Source organism: Notothenia rossii (genome assembly GCF_949606895.1).
Source record: "Notothenia rossii genome assembly, chromosome: 4".
Taxonomy (NCBI): domain Eukaryota; kingdom Metazoa; phylum Chordata; class Actinopteri; order Perciformes; family Nototheniidae; genus Notothenia; species Notothenia rossii.
In genome coordinates this window covers 56,882,002-56,903,604 of record NC_136902.1, presented here as the reverse complement: position 1 = coordinate 56,903,604, position 21,603 = coordinate 56,882,002, and the positions used below count along the sequence as shown (strand labels likewise).

The following is a 21,603-nucleotide window of genomic DNA, read 5'->3' as shown; positions in this document are numbered from 1 at the left end:
CTTACCGAGTAGCGTTGTCGTCTAGTCCTGTTGTAGTCTCTAAAGCGTTGTAGGCAGGGCAGGAATTTCATGAGGGCCACGAGGGCCGTGCCCTCCCACTTTGGCCTTGTGCCCTTAAAAATGATATCTGCCATAAGGCCACAGTGGCCTTGATGCCCTCTCTGACTAAGTTTTGTGGTTTAGCAGTCTGCCTCTTTTCTGACACGGCTTCAACACCAGCATATTTTGAAGGAGGAAAAAAAAATCAGCGGTGCGCTTGATTTGAGCCTGGAATGCACCGCTCGGACGGTCTATGATGACAGTTGACATCAGTCTAGGACCTATCTCCGCCCACCCCCTCACGCGTCCGTGTGCGTAGGACGGTCTAGGACCTAGCTAGCTGATTCTCCGCTCAATAAAAGGCTGAGGTGAGGTATGGTTTTGTGATGATCCTGTTTGCCGTTAAGTTTTTCATTTGTCCAGCTTTAAGTGTAATTTTATGGATAACATTACTATTTCTTGCTCGTATGGTAATGCATAATTATAATATTTTGAAGTGTTTTTGTTACTACTTGGATAAGTTATGTTGCAGTTGTGTTCTTTTTTTATTATTATCTAGTGCTAGGCAGTTAGCGCTGTGTTGTTAGCTGTCAAAGACCTCTGTGCAGACTTATTTGACCACCGGCGATCGCAGACGGAAGTTCAAAGTTTGCTGCTCGTTTATATCGCCCAATTTTCAAAACGGTAATGAAGAGAATGCAGGGCGATTGGCGTTTAAGCCTGCAAACTTCAACAATTGAAGATCTACTCCTCATCAAATCCCAGGGTTGTGTTCCTGCTGAATATCAAAGTGATGAAGCTGTGGCAAGATGGTGGGCAGCTGGCATCAACAAAAGGAGACCCAATATTCATCCCTATGGTCAAAGGAACCCCAAAAGTCCAAATCTCCCTGACTCCTCATCATCTCCATCTTCAAGTGACTCAGAATAAGGACGCACCTTGACGTAGGCCCACTACCACAGTCTCACAGTGAGCCAAACATGTCTGTGCTATAAGAATCCTTTGTAGTTTTAATAAAGAATTTGTTTAATTGCAATTTGGTTTCCATTGAATGCTTAATAAATATATATAAAAGTATTGTAAATGCATATACAATCGTAGTCACTTCATATCGTATGTTAAATCATTGTTTTAATTTATGGCCTTGGTGCCCTGGCTTTTGGCCTTTGTGCCCTTAAAAAATTGACAACTCAAAAGGCCAAGTGGCCTTGCCCCTAAAATGACGAAATTCCAGGCCTGGTTGTAGGACTTCCAAAACTCTCTCGTCAGCTTCTTCTGCATCTCGTCTTGCTATACGCAGCCTACTTTTAAACATCACTTCCCTGCTTGCTGTGATCATTTTCCTTCTTGCTGTGATAACAAGCCACACACCAAGAAACAAGTAAACGATCGCTTCCACATCCTCCATTGTTGTGTGTGTTTTGTGAGTTGTGTCGCATTGAAGATGACGCCACTGCAGTTTTACCCAGTGTCGCTCCGCCCAAAAAGCCCGCCAAAAAGCCAGCCAAAAAGCCCGCCAAAAAGCCGATCACCCCGCCTACACTGCGATGCTACCCCAGGTCCTAAATAGTAATGGAAATGCGCCACGGCCTCGGACGGCCAGCGAGGCAGCCCGAGGCCTGAGCGAGGACGCTTAGGGACGCTTAAACGGGCAGGCCCGTTTCCAGAACAAAATTGCTCAGGGTGCATCTGAGATTAGAGAGGGTGAAGTGGTAAAGTGCTTTTTTTTTATTGGGGAGTTGACCTAACCCCGTCTAGGGGGGTCCTCACCCATATTGTTTTAAATATTGAAGTTAAAAGCATCAATCTGGTGCACTTTGAGAGCAAAATTAAGAGATCTATTGATCTATGTGCTCTTTGCTTGATTCATGCCTTCCCAGTCCCTTATCACGTAGCCTAGCATGGCGCCAGTTGTTGTAGCCAGTTGTGGTGAAGGCATCTGACTTACTTGAACCGAAATGTCTACATGCATAGCAGAAGATGGCATCTTTTTTTACATTAATATTCCAGCCAATCTCTGTTGTCAATCAATCAATCAATGTTTATTTATATAGCCCAATATCACAAATGTTACATTTGTCTCAGTGGTCTTCACAGTTTGTACAGAATATCAGTATGACAACACAACACCCTCTGTCCTTAGACCCTTACATCGTACAAGGAAAAACTTCCAGAGAAAACCCACAGTTTAAAGGGAAAAATGGGAGAAACCTCAGGGAGAGCAACAGAGGAGGGATCCCTCTCCCAGGACAGACAGACGTGCAATAGATGCCGTGTGTACATCGAAAAGATAATACATTTACAACATAGGTAGTCCAAATGTTTGGAAATGCATGTGTCTATAATAAGAAGATGAATCCACGAGGATGTCAACAATCTTGTGGGAGCCATCATGGAAGAAGTATGGTGAGAGTCAGGCAGGGCCGCAAAGACAGGTTCAGCCACGACTCGAAGTTCAGGACTCAGATCCAGAACTCAGGATCCAGGACACACGACCACAGCAACAGGATTAGCCTCGACTCAAGATCCCGGCATATATATGGACACAAAAAAGAGATTTGGGGGAAGCTGGGTTAATCGGAACATGAGAGTACACAGGTACAAACAGACAGAAAGACTGTTACGGCTGCTGCCTTCCTGGTCGTCTGAGTGTTTTCAGCTGTGTGTGTTCTATGTAAATGAGCTGTGCGGTTGCCCTCCCGGCATTGGCTGCCATCTCCTGGTCCGCCCCTGAAGATTGCGATTGGAGCACACCGGGCCCGACGCACTCCAATCGCAGCGTACAGCCGGCGCACACCTGTTGGAGATGACTACAAAGCTTGGGGACAATCATCATTCTGGAGGCTCTGTATGTGGACAGATGCCTCTCGCTACTTGCTCTTTGTTCTGGGGTTAAACTTGTGTGATTAGTAGTGTCTAGAGTAGGTTAGTTAGAGTGTAGAGTAGGTTAGTTAGAGTGTAGAGTAGCTTAGTTAGTGTTTAGAGTAGTTTAGGATTCTGTGACGGTTGCCTTTAGTTTAGCTGTGTTTTGTATAGATGCTTTGGTTAGTTGTACCACTTTTAAAGTGAGGTTTTGTTTCATTCTTTATTTAGTATATTAGTATTTATTTTCCCTGTATGTCTTTAGACTCACCTTTTAGAGTCCTCCCTTAGTTTGGTTGCCCATTTAAACTTGCGCCTTTGTGGTCCCTATTTGTTTGTTATTTAAACCAGTGTTTTTGGCTCTTTTGTTTGTTTCAGGCTGTTTGCCTGCCATTTTGTTCACCTGTTGTGCATTAAAACCACTTATAATTATACCAAATACCAATCTGGTTGTGTTGCTTCCCTTTGATTCCCCTAGCTCAGAAGGGAACGTAAAAATGGGGACTCGTCCGGGATATAACTACATTCCTGGGGTTATAAGTGTTTTTTATAGCTAAAAACAATTTGGTAAGGTTGTGTGCAGTTTTAGCTGAGTATGGCAACTTTTGATTTGGAGTCGTTTTTGGTCTGTCCTTCTCATGAGCAGTTAGTTCAGTGTCGTAGAGACGACTTATATGAGATAGCGCAACATTTTGGTCTCCCAGTGGCAAAACAGTTATTAAAAAAAGAGTTAAAGGCTCTGGTGGTGGATGAGTTGGTGGAAAGGGGTTTTCTGGTGCTGCCTGCACAAGCTGAGCTCACTGTGCAAAATATCCGTGCTAAAGGAGAGGGTAGTGACAGCGAGGGGAGCGAGCAGTGTAAAGCACCGTCTGCGCCGCCTCGCTATAGTCCACCGTCTCCTGGTAGTCCTGATCTCCGGGAAGGGAATAAACTTAAAGCTCGCCTCGCCCGACTTCAGTTGGAAGCTAAAGACAGGCAACTTCAGTTGGAAGCTAAAGACAGGCAACTTCAGTTGGAAGCTAAAGACAGGGAGCAAGACAGGCACTTTCAGTTGGAGGTAAAGAAAATCGAAGCCGATAAGGAAATTAAAAAAATCGAAGCAGATAAGGAAGTCCGGATACGGCAGATGGAGCTAGACTCCCAACTGCGCGCATCCGGTGCTTTTGACTCTGCCGGAAGAAACTTGCCATCTCCACCTCCTCCACCTGCCTTTGACGTGAGTAACAACATTTCGCTAGTTCCAACATTCTGTGAGACTGAGGTGGATGCCTATTTTGGTGCCTTCGAGCGCATTGCTACAGCATTGCGGTGGCCGGTTGAAGTTTGGGCTCTGATGGTAACGTGCAAATTATATGGAAAAGCTCAGGAAGCAGTTGTGGCTCTCACGTTAGAGGACATCCTGCAGTATGACTCAGTAAAGGTTGCCATCCTCAGAGTGTACTAATTAGTTCCTGAAGCTTACCGGCAAAAGTTTAGACACTATAGGAAGAGTCCTGATCAAACGCACGTAGAGTTCGCTAGGAAAAAGGGAATGTGTTTTGGTAGGTGGATTGCTTCATGTAATGCTACCGATTATTCTTCACTGAGGGAATTGATCATGTTGGAGGAGTTTAAAAAATGTTTGCCTTAGCACATTGTTGTTTACTTAAATGTGCAAAAAGTAAATACCCTCTCTGTTGCTGCTGTATTAGCCGATGAGTATGTGTTAACGCATACATCTGTGTTTTCCCCTGTCTTTACTGAGAGATCGCGCAGTGTGTCAGCCGCACCATTTACTCAGCCAGCAAATGTGTGTAACGTGAACAGAGAAGAGAGGGAGTGTTTTTACTGTCATAAACCTGGACATGTCATTGCCAACTGTGCAGCTCTGAAACTAAGGAATAGCGGCAGAATGTATCCCCGCCTAAAGGCATTGGCCTGGCTAAACACGCATGCGCACAGGCAAGTAAACGTGACCCTTATGTTTCATTATCTGATCCTATGATTGTGCCTGTGCCTTCAGATGAAGCTGTGTCCGAGGAGAAGCCAGAAATTGTGGCTCCCCCTCCTCCTCGTAAGGATGTTGCGAGACTGGCGCAACACGCCGGCTCAGACAAGCCTCTAGACTTCTCGACACTCCCGGTAAGCCGAGAGCGTCAGCTCGTGTATCGGATCTTAGTGTTAGTGTTGGCTCTACAACATGTTAAGATTGATGTTGGACCCAGCCTTTGGCCAATTGTGATGTGTACATGTTACGATCCATTCATATTCTGCCCCAGCGTGTCCAAGCACAACCAGCGTCTCCTGCAATGGGCTCTGATTGTGCGGGACTACAACAGTAGACACCCGTCATTAAAGGGTTCAGAGAATGTGTTGGGCGATGCTTTGTCCAGGTTGAGTGTGTGTTATTAGGTAGCTTTGTTTTGTGATAGGTTGCTTTGTTAGTGTGTTAGGTTGAGTTTGTGATGTTAATGTGTGTTATTAGGAGTTTGTTAGTGTGTTTGGTTCACAAAACCTGTGGGTTTGTGTCTTAAGGGGGGGAGTGTTACGGCTGCTGCCTTCCTGGTCGTCTGAGTGTTTTCAGCTGTGTGTGTTCTATGTAAATTAGCTGTGCGGTTGCCCTCCCGGCATTGGCTGCCATCTCCTGGTCCGCCCCTGAAGATTGCGATTGGAGCACACCGGGCCCGACGCACTCCAATCGCAGCGCACAGCCGGCGCACACCTGTTGGAGATGACTACAAAGCTTGGGGACAATCATCATTCTGGAGGCTCTGTATGTGGACAGATGCCTCTCGCTACTTGCTCTTTGTTCTGGGGTTAAACTTGTGTGATTAGTAGTGTCTAGAGTAGGTTAGTTAGAGTGTAGAGTAGCTTAGTTAGTGTTTAGAGTAGTTTAGGATTCTGTGACGGTTGCCTTTAGTTTAGCTGTGTTTTGTATAGATGCTTTGGTTAGTTGTACCACTTTTAAAGTGAGGTTTTGTTTCATTCTTTATTTAGTATATTAGTATTTATTTTCCCTGTATGTCTTTAGACTCAACTTTTAGAGTCCTCCCTTAGTTTGGTTGCCCATTTAAACTTGTGCCTTTGTGGCCCCTATTTGTTTGTTATTTAAACCGGTGTTTTTGGCTCTTTTGTTTGCTTCAGGCTGTTTGCCCGCCATTTTGTTCACCTGTTGTGCATTAAAACCACTTATAATTATACCAAATACCAATCTGGTTATATTGCTTCCCTTTGATTCCCCTAGCTCAGAAGGGAACGTAATAAAGACGGAGTAAGGTGCCCCCCCCCAACAGTCCAAGCCTGTAGCAGCTACACTAACGTGTCTACATATATGCACTCCCTTAGGATAGGTTGAGGGAAAAGGGTAGCAAGTAAGAAGTAAGAAGTAGGAAACAGAGGTGGAGAGACGCACACACAGGGAGAAAGGTCCCCACTGGAACCTGAATTGGTTAGAGCTATAGGAGTAGGTCAGTGGCTACATTCCAGACTCCCGGTGCCAGGCTAGGCGTTCTCTGCAACCTGTTACCCTCTAATAGAACCTCGAGAGGTCAGAGAGGGGAAAGGTTTTTGATAAAGTTTTAAATATAAGATCTAAGTTTTTAGGATTTAAGTGAAAGAGTAAGAACTAAAATGTATAGGTGAAGAGGCACAACGTATCTACGTCAATGCACTCTTATTCGATTATTTTATTTTATCACTATAAGCTTTATCAAAAAGGAAGGTCTTAAGCGTACTCTTAAAAACGGATAGGCTTTCTGCCGCCCGAACACAAACTGGAAGCTTATTCCACAAATGTGGAGCTTGATAAGAAAAGGCTCTGGCTCCCATTGTACTTTTAGAGACTCTAGGAACAACCAACAACCCTGCATTCTTGGAACGCAATTCCCTAGTGGGACAGTAGGGTATAATGAGTTATTTAAGGTAAGATGGCACCTGCCCATTAAGGGCTTTGTAGGCGAGAAGAATAATTTAAAATTCTCTCCTGTGTTCTATAGGGAGCCAGTGTAAGGCAGCCAGAACAGGAGTAATGTGGTCCCTTTTCCTAACTCTGGTTAGTACACGTGCTGCAGCATTTTGAATCAGCTGAAGCGACTTAACTGACTTCTTGGTACACCCTGATAATAAAGAGTTACAATAATCCAGCCTAGAAGTAACAAATGCATGGACTAGTTTCTCTGCATCGTTTTGAGGCAAGATATGCCTACTTTTGGCAATGTTGCGTAGATGGAAGTAGGCGGTCCTTGAGATTGATTTTATGTGGGCGTTAAAGGATAAATCCTGATCAAATATAACACCAAGATTCCTTACAGTCTCACTGGAGTCCAAATTAATGCCATCCATAACTAGTATATCTTTAGATAGTATTTTTCGTAGATTCTTTGGGCCGAGTACAATAACTTCAGTTTTGGTCGTTTTTAACATCAAAAAGTTTAAGGTCATCCACGTTTTTAAGTCCTTTAGGCAGTCTTGAATTGTATTTAGGTGATTGGTTTCATCAGGCTTGATGGATAAATATAGTTGAGTATCATCCGCATAACAATGGAAATTTACAGAATAATTCCTTATAATATTGCCTGGCGGAAGCTATATAGTGTGAACAAAATAGGTCCAAGCACTGAGCCCTGAAGAAATCCATGGCTAACTTTGGTTAGCATGGAAGATTCATCGTTGACACACACAAACTAAGGGGGTTCAGACAAATAGGACCTAAACCAGCCTAAAGCAGTTCCCTTTATGCCAACTAAGTGCTCCAGATTCACTGCAATAGGATATCATGGTCGATAGTATCAAATGCAGCATTGAGATCGAGCAAAACAAGAATAGAGACAAGTCCCTTGTCATGGGCTATTAGAAGGTAATTTGTGACTTTAACCAGGGCTGTCTCTGTGATATGATGTGTTCTAAAGCCAGACTGAAAATCTTCAAATAAATCGTTGTTTTTTAAGTAATCACACAACTGTCTTGCGACCCCTTTCTCAAGAATTTTTGAGAGTAATGGGAGATTAGAAATAGGTCTATAATTGGCTAAAACCTCTGGATCGAGATTGTGCTTTTTAAGAAGAGGTTTTATCACTGCTACTTTAAATGATTCTGGAACATAGCCTGATAATAAAGGCATATTCATAATATTTAATAAAGAAGTGCTAATTAATGGAAAATTTCCTTTAACAGCTTAGTTGGAATTGGGTCTAAGATACACGTTCATGGTTTAGAAGAAAGAATCATTGAATTTAATTGTTTGTTGTTTAATTGTTTTGAAACCATGAGCTGCAAAATGAGTGCCTTACCCCACTGTACAGGCGAGTTGGGTACTTTTTTTAAATATACCTGGGCAGGCTCTGTTTTGCCGAGGTCCTCTTGCACTTGCGGGCCGCTGAGAGGTGCCAGTGTTTCGGGCAAAGCCGAGAAGTCGGGCGTTAGTGTCCACAACAGTGGCCGTGGGCAACGAAATGCCGCCATGATCTGAACTGTTATTACCTGCAGTAGATACAGTGTTACTGCTGGCGATAAGGGCTGGTTGTTTTAACAATTTTCTGATGTCCATCATTGACTGCTGTGTAAGCACCTTGCAGATGATCAATGCGCAGCGGCACAGGTCAGGCACACCTGACATAATAACGTTACTTACCGTTTAAATTGACCAAATAAATGCAGCAGACAATGTTATTTAACTACAAATTCATCTTCTTCTACTTATTATTATTATTATTATTACTACTACTATTATTATTATATATGTAATATTTTTAACTTTTCATATTTTTTTTTTTCACTTGTCAAACGAGGGAGCATAACGAATCAACTGAGGGTGCAATGCACCCTTATGCACCCCCGTAGAACCGGCCCTGTAAACGGGGCTACCCCGCTGCAGTGGAAATGTGCCATTAGAGACCAAAGCCTCCACAGTTACATGCATTCCGGGGGCCAGAGCGGGCGACGTTAAGGCGCATCTTAAACTGCTGGCTAAGAATACACGTAAATACAGTAAGATTGTTATTCACGTCGGTGGTAATGATGTTCGTTTACGCCAATCAGAATGCACCAAAGTTAATGTGGCGTCGGTGTGTAGATATGCTAAAACAATATCGGACAGCATAATTTTCTCTGGTCCCCTCCCCAATCTGATCAATGATGACATGTATAGCCGCATGTCATCATTTCAGCGCTGGTTGTCTCGGTGGTGCCCAGCCAACAATGTGGGCTTCGTAAATAATTAGACAGCCTTCTGGGGAAAACTTGGTCTGATTAAGAGAGACGGCATTCATCCTACTTTGGAAGGTGCAGATCTCATTTCAGCAAACATTTCAGAGCTTTGTGGACGTAACCCATGACAAAGTGGAGTTGAGACCAGGAGGAGGAGTCGCAGTTTTATATGTTTCTCTACGCTCTCTCCAATAAAATACCCAATATTAACGGTGTGTGTGTCTGCCCAAGGACAATTTAAAGTAAAACCTAATAAAGGTGTCACACATAATAACTTAATAAAAGTAAATGTAACAACTACTACAGTGCAACAAAACAGGAAGATTAAATGTGAACTCTTAAACATAAGATCTTTAGCATCTAAAGCAATATTGGTAAATGATTTAATATCAGATTATAATATTGATATATGCTGTCTCACTGAAACAAAACAAAAAAAGTAATTATCGTAGGTGACTTTAATATTCATGTTGACGATGATAATAATAACAATAGCCTTACTGTTGCATTTAACTCTATATTAGATTCTGTTGGTTTTCGTCAGAGTGTAAATAAACCAACCCACTGCTATAATCACACTCTCGACCTTGTTCTGACTTGTTCTGTTATTGAAATTGAGCAACTATTAGTCGAACCGCATAATCCTGCTTTATCCGACCATTTTTTGGTAACTTTTGAAGTACTGTTACTAGACTACAAAGCATTAGTCAAAAGCTCTGTTAGTGCTATAGCCAAATGTAAGGAAGAGATTCCACCAATACTTGATAGCATGTCTGCATGTAGGGGAGGAAACGTATACAAAATGTACACCACGCGTTACTGCAACGCAACTACTCCTTTGCGGCAACTAATAGCGTTACTAGTTACCTATTCCCATTAAGTAACGCCGTTATAGTTACTGTGATTTAAATGGGTGCGTTACCAAGGGCGCCGGAAGCAGGGGGGCCAGGGGGCCATTGGCCCCCCCACTTTTCAGCCCTGCCCCACATTTTCGCAGCAGCAGATGCCGCGGAAAACTGTACAAATCCCGTTTCAATAATTCCCCTCTACTCTAAAGTCGCATCTAAAACGCGATCTGATCTAGCTGTGTACATTTTGTTATTTTTGATTGTTATATTCAGTCTCACTAGCTTCAGGCATGTTTGAAGCTTGTAAAGGGAAGATGACAGCTCTCACTCGCCACTCTGCTGTTCCTCAGCGCCGCTCCCCCTCCCTCCCGCTGAAATTATGAATGTAAGGTGTAGGCCTATAGTAATCATAGATAACACGGCAGGGTCCGTTACAGTTTGTTTTTATCTGATTTCAAATAAGAAAAGTCTTGGCTTTCAGTACATTAAACTTGTTTCGGCAAATTCAGATGATAAATAGGCCTACAACTTTGAAGCTTGTAACGGAATAATTATAAGCGGAGAACGGAGTAATTTAACGTCACTGCAGGCATAACAACAGCCTCTCGTGAGTCTTTTCCCCGGGAAACAAACACAATACACACAAACGCAAAAATACACAAACACACACGTATTCCTACACGCGGCGCGGAACACTGTACAGATCCCGTTTCAATAATTCCCCTCTACTCTAAAGTCGCATCTAAAACGCGATCTGATCTAGCTGTGTATATTTTGTTATTTTGTATTGTTATATATATTCAATCTCATTAGCTACACGCATTTTTTAAGCTTGTAAAGGGAAGACCACAGCTCGCCTCTCACTGGCCACTCTGCTCTTCCGCAGCGCCGCTCCCCCTCCCTCCCGCTGAAATTATGAATGTAAGGCATAGTAATCATAGATAACACGGCAGGGTCCGTTACAGTTCGTTTTCATCTGATTTCAAATAAACAAAGTCTTGGCTTTCAGAATATTCAACTTGTTTCGGCAAATGCAGATGATAAATACAGGTTTGAAGTTTGTAATGGCATAATTACAAGCGGAGAACTGAGTAATTTAACGTTACAACAGGCATAACAACAGCCGGTGTTTCCCGTGAGTGCAGTAATCCAAACGAAAATATCTTCCCTCCGTAGTATTTTTGATCATTTGCTCCGCTAATAATAAATCAGATCGATGGATTCCAGAGAAGAGAAACACTTTAAAGGCCTTTTTCTCAAAACGATGACTCTGTAACAGTCATTATATAATGTGGCATATTTTGCTTAATATTTGGAGTACAAAAACAATCCTGATCTCATTAGAAAGCTAGGAATCAAAATGTGTCTTCGGGTCAATGCGAACGATTTCGATGGAGCAGGTCACTTTGCATTAGGTAAAATAAAGCAGGCAGACATAACAGGAAGAATATGTACATTTTAACCCAATCAAATAGGACATTGTCACACCATTCAAATGTATCCATGTAAATTACAACCAATAAAAAAGCTTAGATTTGTTTATTTGTTACGTTGTTTACTTTATTTGTTACGTTGTTCTGCTGTGTGTGTCAGCCGTTAACCTAGAGATATAAAGAATATATACACTTGCAAACATGTCAGAAGAACCAGCGCAGAAGAAAACTAAATACGGTCAATCTAAACTTAAATTTAACAACTGGAAGGTCACATCCCTGACTACCACATCTCCGGAGGCTGGACCTTCTTCAAACAGCGAAGCCAGATGAACCCAAAAGCAGCAGCTCTAGTCTGCGGCCGCAGAAACTGTCAAAACCGCCGCCGACCCCACCGCCGCCGTTGTTGAACCGAAACAGGCTGGTTCCAACTGCATGGAGGTTTGCTGTCGGGACATTGAGGCGGTTAAAGCTGTACAGCTAACTATCAGAAAAAAGGAGACCGCTAGTAGATTATTTGGGCAAAGAGAAGGTACTTCAACGCAGAATGGTACAAAAACAGAGTGGTTAATTCTTTGCAAAACCACTAAACGATAGTGATACATTGCGATGTTAACAACCTCATGATAACCTCATTTTTTTTTTTACTTAGGATCATACCTGTGTTTAGTCTAGAAAAAGGTGAATGTGTGCATTTTATTATAAAATTGTGTAGCCTATATTTACAGACTGTTGCAAACACTAAGAAGCTTATAAACATCAGGTTTAAAACTAAGAGCTTTACAAAAAAGTAACACAATTAAAGATGTTTGGAGTTTTATTTGAGTTATTCATTTACATTTTTTGTCAAAGAGATGCTGATTTGAAACCGTTGTAGCCGTTACGGCATTTCCTGTTTCTGCCGGAGAGAGGGGAGTTTGTCCCAAAGCTTGCCGCTGTATTTACTCCCTCCATCTGACAGGAGGGAGCCTCATGTGTCACTCCACGGAGTTCACTCCGTCACGGAGGGGGAGTGTCTAGGGCGTAGTTTGGGATTGGGCCATACACACGCACTTTTTTTGGCCCCCCCAATTCTAAAATGAATCCGGCGCGCCTGTGCGTTACTGCATTACATTATGTGATGGAACTGAACCATCTCCCTGCGGATGTAACTTACAGGCGAATACAGCGATGTCCTCTCACAGCACCATGGAAAAGTGAAAGTAACCAGAGTGGAGTGATGATTGGTTAACGCGGGGCAACATCTCAGGGTAAGCCAATCAGAGACAGAGTTGGGCGGGTCTTTCCTTATGGGGAAAATACACACACACGAACACTTGCTAATGCTAACACACACACGCGCACACGGCAACGCTCACCACCAGCTGGCAGCACACACACACACACAAAGGCAGATGCAAGTATCAGCGAGAGCAGAACATGGAGCAGCAGCGCATTTACAACTTGGAGATATAACCACTATTTTCAATTTGTGGGGATAAAGGACGCAAAAAATATTACGGTCAAATGTAAACTGTGTGCAGGACAGAAAGCATTGTCCACATTGAATAACAGCAATGCCAATCTCCTGAAGCACCTAAGTAATGTACATGGGGCTATAAAACTAGTTTCCAAAGACCCCACCGTCTCAACCACAGGCAGTGAGCCAGATGGAGCAAGACCATCTAAACAGCCAAAAAACGATTCTTTCAAATCGCCACATGTCACCCAGAGTCAACTCAATAGATTGCCAGGTATGTTGTTGAGGACATGCTGCCCATCGCAACGGTTGAGTCTGTTGCCTTCAGAGAACTAGTCAGCAAAAAAACCCACAAACAATTGTATTTTTATTGTTATTATTTTTAAAGTAAAGTAAAGTAACTTGTTACTCGTTACTTTTATAATTCAGTAACTAATAAAGTAACTAGTTACTTTTTGATAGCAGTAACTATAACTATTAAGAGTTACTTTTTAAAAGTAACTTGCCCAACACTGCTTAAAAAGCACAACCTCAATCCATAGGTTTTAGCCAATTATAGACCTTTTTCTAATCTCCCATTCCTCTCAAAAGCTATTGAGAAAGCAGTCGCAAAACAGTTGTGTGATTACTTAAAAAACAACGATTTATTTGAAGATTTTCAGTCTGGCTTTAGAACACATCATATCACAGAGACAGCCCTGGTTAAAGTCACAAATGACCTTCTAATAGCCCATGAAAAGGGACTTGTCTCTATTCTTGTTTTGCTCGATCTCAGTGCTGCATTTGATACTATCGACCATGATATCCTATTGCAGTGAATCTGGAGCACTTAGTTGGCATACAGGGAACTGCTTTAGGCTGGTTTAGGTCCTATCTATCTGAATGCTCTCAGTTTGTACGTGTCAACGATGAATCTTCCATGCAAGCCAAAGTTAGCGATGGAGTGCCACAGGGCTCAGTGCTTGAACCTATTTTGTTCACACTATATATGCTTCCGCTAGGCAATATTATAAGGAATCATTCTGTAAATTTCCACTGTTATGCGGATGATACTCAACTATATTTATCCATCAAGCCTGATGAAACCAATCACCTAAATACAATTCAAGACTGCCTCAAGGACTTAAAAACGTGGATGACCTTACATTTTTTTATGTTAAACACGACCAAAACTGAAGTTATTGTACTCGGCCCATAGAATCTACGAAACAAACTATCTAAAGATATACTAGTTATGGATGGCATTAATTTGGCCTCCAGTGAGACTGTAGGGAATCTTGGTGTTATATTTGATCAGGATTTATCCTTTAATGCCCACATAAAATCAATCTCAAGGACCGCCTACTTCCATCGACGCAACATTGCCAAAAGTAGGCATATCTTGCCTCAAAATGATGCAGAGAAACTAGTCCATGCATTTGTTACTTCTAGGCTGGATTATTGTAACTCTTTATTATCAGGGTGTACCAAGAAGTCAGTCAAGTCGCTTCAGCTGATTCAAAATGCTGCGGCCCGTGTACTAACCAGAGTTAGGAAAAGGGACCACATTACTCCTGTTCTGGCTGCCTTACACTGGCTCCCTATAGAACATAGGATAGAATTTAAAATTCTTCTCCTCGGCGCCATCTTACCTTAAAGAAGTCATTATACCCTACTGTCCTACTAGGGCATTGCGTTCCAAGAATGCAGGGTTGTTGGTTGTTCCTAGAGTCTCTAAAACTACAATGGGAGCCAGAGCCTTTTCTTATCAAGCTCCACATTTGTGGAATCAGCTTCCAGTTTGTATTCGGGCAGCAGACAGCCTATCCGTTTTTTTTAAGAGTACGCTTAAGACCTTCCTTTTTGATAAAGCTTATAGTGATAAAATAAAATATCATTGACGTAGATACGTTGTGCCTCTTCACCTATACATTTTAGTTCTAACTCTTTCACTTAAATCCTAAAAACGTAGATCTTATTTTTAAAACTTTATGACCTCTCGAGGTTTATTAGAGGGTAACAGGTTGCAGAGAACGCCTAGCCCGGCCAGGGAGTGTGGAACGTAGTCACTGAACCACTCCTAACTCTGACAAATTCAGGTTCCAATGGGGACCTTTTTCCCTGTGTGCGCCTCTCCACCTCTGTTTCCTACTTCTTACTTGCTACCCTTTTCCCTCAACCTATCCTAAGGGAGTGCATGTATGTAGACACGTTAGTTTAGCTGCTATAGGCTTGGACTGTTGGGGGGGGCACCTTACTCCGTCTTTCTGGCTGTCTGTACCTGTGTACTCATGTTCCGATTAACCCAGTTTCCCCCAAATCTCTTTTTTGTGTCCATATATACGCCGGGATCCTGAGTCGAGGCTAATCCTTATGCTGTGCTCGTGTGTCCTGGATCCTCTATCCTGAGCACTGGATCTGAGTCCTGGACTTCGAGTCGTGGCTGAACCTGTCTCTGCGGTCCTGCCAGACTCTCACCATACTACTTCCCTGATGGCTCCCACAAGATTGCTGACATCCTCGTGGATTCATCCTCTTATTATCAGTGATGCAAATTAGTCGCTTTTCGGCGCCTCCCGCTTTTTTAACGCTGCTTTGGGTGACTTGTGTAATTCGTGGAGAACCGAAGAGTTTTCGTTTTCGGGGGGGGGGGGGGGGTGGGGGTCCGTCAGTTCGTCCGTTAGTCCGTCCGACTGACGGACAACTTCTCACTTCAAAAAAGAAGAAGAAATCTCGATCGCAAAATAATTAAACAAGCGAGTGCCTGTTTTTCCTGGCCAAGGACAGGTTCCTTGAACACAACACGAGCGTAACGTGTCTTCACCATAGGTCTTCACGTGGTTATGTCTCATCTGAAAGGAGTGTAGACTAGACTTGAGTGCTTACGGAGGGCACCGGAACGCCGCTCCAGCTCTTCAAATATTGCAGTACCCATAAGGAGCCGTACACACCGCAGTGTTTGCGTGGCTGTGTCTTTAGTTGTAAGCACAGTGGCGATCTGTTGTTATTAGCATCTGGTTAGCTAGCTATGCTAACAAATTTAAAGAGCTTTTCTACAACCAGGTGGAAGAGAGCTCTCTCCTGAGAGGCTCAAATAACCTCAGCTCAGTGAGGTTAAGGCACACCTTGATATGATCATTATAATTATTAATGAGACATTAGAGACTAAATGAAAAACAGGTATAAAATACTATATGACAGTAACAAAAAAGTTGTTAAAAATAACAAGAATAGAGTTTAAAAGGGGAGTGATTTGTAAAATATCCAAAAAGAAAAAGCTGCTTACAGTTCTGTTTCAAATGGGTGTTGAAAGATGTATCCATAGATCTCCTAATGTTGCTCTCAAAGTGCACCAGATTGATGCTTTTAACTTCAATATTTAAAAAAAAATCTTCCCGGTGGAGCATGCCCCCGGACCCCCCTAGAGAAGGTTAGGTCCCCCCCACTTAAATCATGTTCACATGGATACTAAGTACATTTGCACACATCTTGTGTCCATATCTTTCGGTTTTGGTGGTCATGCCACACCGTCCACACATGCATGCGCGAGTCATGGTAAGATATCTGGATTAAGAGGTGGCTTTTTCTTTGCACATCATAAAAGAAAGGCCAAATGAATTGTCTGTGATTTTAGTTTTTTTAAGCAGAGGTTGAGTTCAACAATTTGTAGGGACCTCGGAGGATGTTGTAAAAATTGAAAGGAAAAAGGTTCCCCACCCCTGCTGTAAATAATAATAAAAACCCTTGATTTATAACTTAAAATATCTGTCTCCTATTGATCTGAGTATATTATAAATAATAGCCAGTTAATTGAAGCATTATAGCACAGGCCTTTGTCAGATGGTATATTACGCTGTTTCTTTCTGCTTCGGATAGTTCTCTTCTTTTTCACCATACCTGTGTTTGCATCACTGTATTATAGACACATGCATTTCCAAACATTTGGACTACCTATGTTGTAAATGTATTATCTTTGAGATTTACACACGGCATCTATTGCACGTCTGTCCGTCCTGGGAGAGGGATCCCTCCTCTGTTGCTCTCCCTGAGGTTTCTTCCATTTTCCCCTTTAAACTGTAGGGTTTTCTCTGGAAGTATTTCCTTGTACGATGTGAGGGTCTAAGGACAGAGGGTGTCGTATTGTTATACTGATATTCTGTACACACTGTGAAGACCACTGAGACAAATGTAACATTTGTGATATTGGGCTATATAAATAGACATTGATTGATTGATTGATTGATTGATTGATTGATCAGGGTGCCCCATTTTAATTCATCATAACATATATGACAAACATGACATACAGATAGATTACATTTTCATTTTAGATTCATTTTCAATTCATCTTAACATATATGACATACATGACATACAAATAGACAGTACTGTTACATCTAGACATTTATGACATACCAGATCTACACATATACAGTACTGTTTGTGAGTACAACAAGAGTCTAAAAAGAGAGTATACATTGGGGGGGGGGGGTGGGAAACTGTATATTGTAGGGGGTTAGGTTTGGACATTTACAGGGGCCAGTTTGGAATTGCAGTCTCCCGTAGGTGCTTTTTTAGAGAGGTTTTGAAGGTGGGTAGTGTTTCACATTCCTTTACAGCTGTGGGTAGGGCGTTCCACATTATTGTGGCATAATTACGAAACATGTTTCGTCCCTTGTTTGAGCCAAATCTGGGTTTAGCATGATTTGTGGAGCTCCCTCTGGTGTTGTGGTCGTGGAATTCAATGACCTTTGGGAAGTATTTTGACATGTACATGGGTACCTTAGTGGTGTAGTGCATCTTGTAGACCAGGCCCATTGCAAGTTGCTGTACTCTGTCGTCTACTCTTAGCCATCCTAGGTTGTCAAAGTGGGCAGGGGTGAGGTGGGTTTTAGTAGTAAGGTCAAGCAGTAGTCTGACCAGTTTGTTTTGTGATGTTTGTAATTTTGTTTTTAGCGCCTTTGAGGTGCTTTGGTACCATGAGGTGCAAGCACAGTCATAGTACCCTTGAATGAGTGCTCCTGCCAGAGTCTTCAGGGTATTCTTGTTTACCAGAGAGGAGATCCGGTACAAGAATCTAGTTCGTTGGTTGACTTTTTTACATCAAATTACATGCCTTTTTGACATGTTAGCTTGGGCCTAGTGGTGCAGATGCAGTTTAACATCACATAATAAAGGTATGAAATACACAATCAAATGATGGAACAAACACTGTTCTACATTAATATAGTTTCAACTAACATATTTACTTACAGACAATGCGCTTAAAAAGTCGCCAGAAGATGGATTCAACCAGCGCCATATAGATAGAAGAGTTGCGACAGCGGAAGTCCAAAATGTCACGTGGTTCAGGGAGACTCAATAGTTCCTCGGAAGTTCGTGGCGGGCCATTTTAATCACGATTTGAATGCATAAATAACAGGATAGAAACGCAATTTTTGGTAATTAGTGGTCAATAAAGGTTTTGATTTGCAATATTTATACAACATATCGATGTGTGTTTGTAGTTACATCAATGTTTTGGTTTTTTTAAAGTAAAATTTGCTAATATTTGAGGATTAAGATAAAAAAATAAGTACTTTATTGATACCAATTGGGGAAATGTTTGCGCTGCAGCAGCAAAAGACAAGGCATTGTACATTAGACAGTTAAAAGACTAGAATCAAACAATCGAAAATGTAAACATCTTAAATAGAAATAAAATAGCATTACAAAAAGTAGAAAATAGACAGTGTGAACAGCTATGTTACCAGTTAACATATGCATGTTAGGCTAACGTTGCCTTGGTTAAGCCTATTGTTTATTGCTTTGAATTCTTTCAAACAAATATTATCTTCTTAAACCTGTTTGGTAGTCAGGAGCATCACATCCTAATGTTTATTGATACAGTATATTTAGAGGGAGGGGATGGGAAGGAAGGTTTCAAAATTCAGATTAGATTTATTTCTACCATTTCTTTAATTCATGGTGGTTTCAGTAATCCCATGGTAATTGAGGATATAAGTAACCTAAATCACTAATGTAATCTTTATGACTTTCAGGAAAGGACAGGAGACCGACAGGTGCCTATCAATGATTGTCAACTGAGAGCACAATGAGACAAAGGACTAGCAGCAGCAGCATGATGATGTTAAATGTGCTGTTTTAGGAACATCCATTGTAAATAAATGGAATTCAATAAACATTGAATAGCATGCATGCAGTTTGTCTGTGCCTTTTCCTCTGTGTTGTCCTGGCATATCGTCTCCCCCATGGTTTGCTGTGCTGCCTGGGGATGCTCCAAGCGCTCAGAGAAAGGAGTACACATGTAAAGTTTCCCCACTGACACAGAGAGGAGGAAAGAATGGCTGACTCGAGTCAGCAGGAGCAATTTAACTATCACAAAAGACAAAAACAGCAACAACAACATATGTATAATCATATTTTTCACAAAATGAAGACCACACCATTGGGAAGCTTAACGTCTGTTTAATCAAAAATAAGGAACAGGGAGAGGCTTGCAAAACTCTGGGAGGTGAGACTCAGGTGCAGGGTGAGGGTCTCATTGCAGGTCTTCAGGCTCCATTGAATCCCCCTGGGGTCCTTGTGCTGAAAGAGGGAGACAGGAGAAAGGGTTAGATACATCTAGCAACCTATAGGGTGGGAAATTGCTGACCTATTTGAAACTTACCTTGTGTTTTCACTCTCACTTAAGTCCCTCTCCCTTTGTCATCAATCCAAAATCAGCTGAGCTGCAACATAATACAGAGGTAATAATCAACAGACATAATATGACTGCTCAAAACACTCACCCATAAGTTACGTTTTTGTTGACTGTTTGGAAGCCTCAAATATGCACTCTAAATCTATATCAATAGCGATGTATCACAAAAATAGCTCTCTTCCTTATTATTTTGTAACGTTAACTATATTATACTAGCTTGAACTCCAAGATAGATATCCTCATTTCACCACCTCCATCCACTACAATCACACGCCCCAATGTTATATTTAACTAATATTTAACTCCCTCCACCCCAGATAAAAGCACGTTAAGAAGCCCCTTTTCTCTAATTCCACAACGTTGGGTTGAAATAACATTAGGAGAACGGATTAATAGGCTGTTCGTGGCTAACGTGTGTTGCTAACTTTATCCGCTAAATTAGCCTTATCTGTTATCTGTAAACGTTCCCTAAATATATTGATTTAGGGATAATCCACTAACATCCTTTAATACACATGTTAATTTGACTCAGATGTGCTGATAATATCTGCAACATAAATCTTTAAACGTCTTCTTACCTTTAAAAGTCCAACACGAACGATCTATTATGCTGCAACTCTAATGCGATGCTACCCGCAGATAGCCTCAATAGTTCCCCGGAAGTCAGCTAACTTCCGGGGAACTATTGAGGGCTCCAAGATCCGCCATTGCTGTAAAAAAAAACTGGTCCATTGGAGTGAACGGAGATGTTGTAACTCTTCTATTATATGGCTCTGGATGCAACCAGATTGTGAAGCTAACAAAACGGGACTGCCACAAGTAATTTCCCAACTGACTGACACAACTTCCTGGATGATTATTTCCTGTGATAAATAAGCTGCGCAATTATCACTCGCCACAAACATACAGATCTATACACAGAACACAACAGTTATTGTGTTTTACATTTGTCTGGTCTTTTAAGGAGCTGCTGACCTGTTTCTTCCCCAGGATGGAATTACCACCGAATACCACTCCTAATAAGATTATACCATGCATCTTAAAAATGGATTCTGGGTCACATTGGTCACAGCTGTAGGAGGCATAAACAGCTCACCATGTGCAGAGTTAGCTTAAGTATTTAAATTGTGTTATCTTTTTGAGGGATGACAGATTCATAAAAGGCCTATTTTGTTATGCAAGATACTCATATTATCAGGCAAGTAAGTGTTCTTGGTGCACCTCATATTCTGATATTTAAATTATTATTATTTTCATGCAAATAAATAAAAATAAATGTAAATGGTCTGCAAAGACTAAAACCTTTAAATCTCCCTCCAGAAGGAGTTTCTCTCCTTCCCAACCCCCCTGCCTGAAACGCCTCAATGTGACTACTTGTTTACTTCAGGAACATAGTGACATCACCATGTAATACCCGCCCTTGGTTGTTGGGGTGATAGGATAAGGGGCGGGATATCTTTAAACGTTCGACCAATCACATCAGAACCGGCCAGCTAAGCAATCAGAGCAGCCTGGGCTCCGGTTTCAGACAGAGGGTGAGAAGAGGTGCTGCAGCACAGGCAGTGTGAGACAAATAAAGAGCTTTTTGAACATTAAAGCATCGAGACGTACCAGTAGAGACACAAATATGAACCTTTAACACAAAGGGGAGTATAAGCTAAATCAGATAAATAAGGAAGTAATTATGCTATCAGTCAAATACACACTTCATAGTGGCATTATGCACATAGCCTATATAGAAGACAAACTTCTTTATATGCCCATAGATTTTGCAATAATCTTAAAGCTATAACGTGTGGGGTCTAAAATAAGTTGAATTGTACGGATGTGTTTCGGCATCATCCCCCAATAATAAATCACTGTCGTAAAAAGGTGAGCTTTTGGTTATAACAGCTGTTATATAGAGTCAGATCTATAGTGGAGGTGAGCAGTGAAGCATAGAGGGCGAAAGACAATATTTCCCCAGTGAGTTATGTCCTTTTTCTCCTCTCAAGAACATTAAGGCGTCTGCGAGCACTCCCTTTTCTCTTCTTTGCTTGCATTCTAAATACGCTCATCCTTGCATGCTACACAGTTCCATACTTCTTTAGAGCTCTG

At 41.8% G+C, this 21,603-nt stretch overlaps 2 long non-coding RNA genes across 2 annotated transcripts; one reads left to right on the top strand and one right to left on the bottom strand.

Annotated features, from left to right (window-relative positions):
- The first annotated feature begins 2,165 nt into the window (after positions 1-2,165).
- Positions 2,166-8,580, top strand: LOC307035554. The gene is made up of 3 exons (XR_013807142.1): positions 2,166-4,117; positions 4,904-5,022; positions 5,489-8,580. It is a non-coding gene; the product is annotated as an uncharacterized lncRNA (long non-coding RNA).
- A 10,675-nt stretch (positions 8,581-19,255) lies between these two features.
- On the bottom strand, positions 19,256-20,314 carry LOC307036009. The gene is made up of 3 exons (XR_013807256.1): positions 20,085-20,314; positions 19,474-19,534; positions 19,256-19,391 (listed from the first exon to the last, which is right to left on the bottom strand). It is a non-coding gene; the product is annotated as an uncharacterized lncRNA (long non-coding RNA).
- Positions 20,315-21,603: the final 1,289 nt, after the last annotated feature.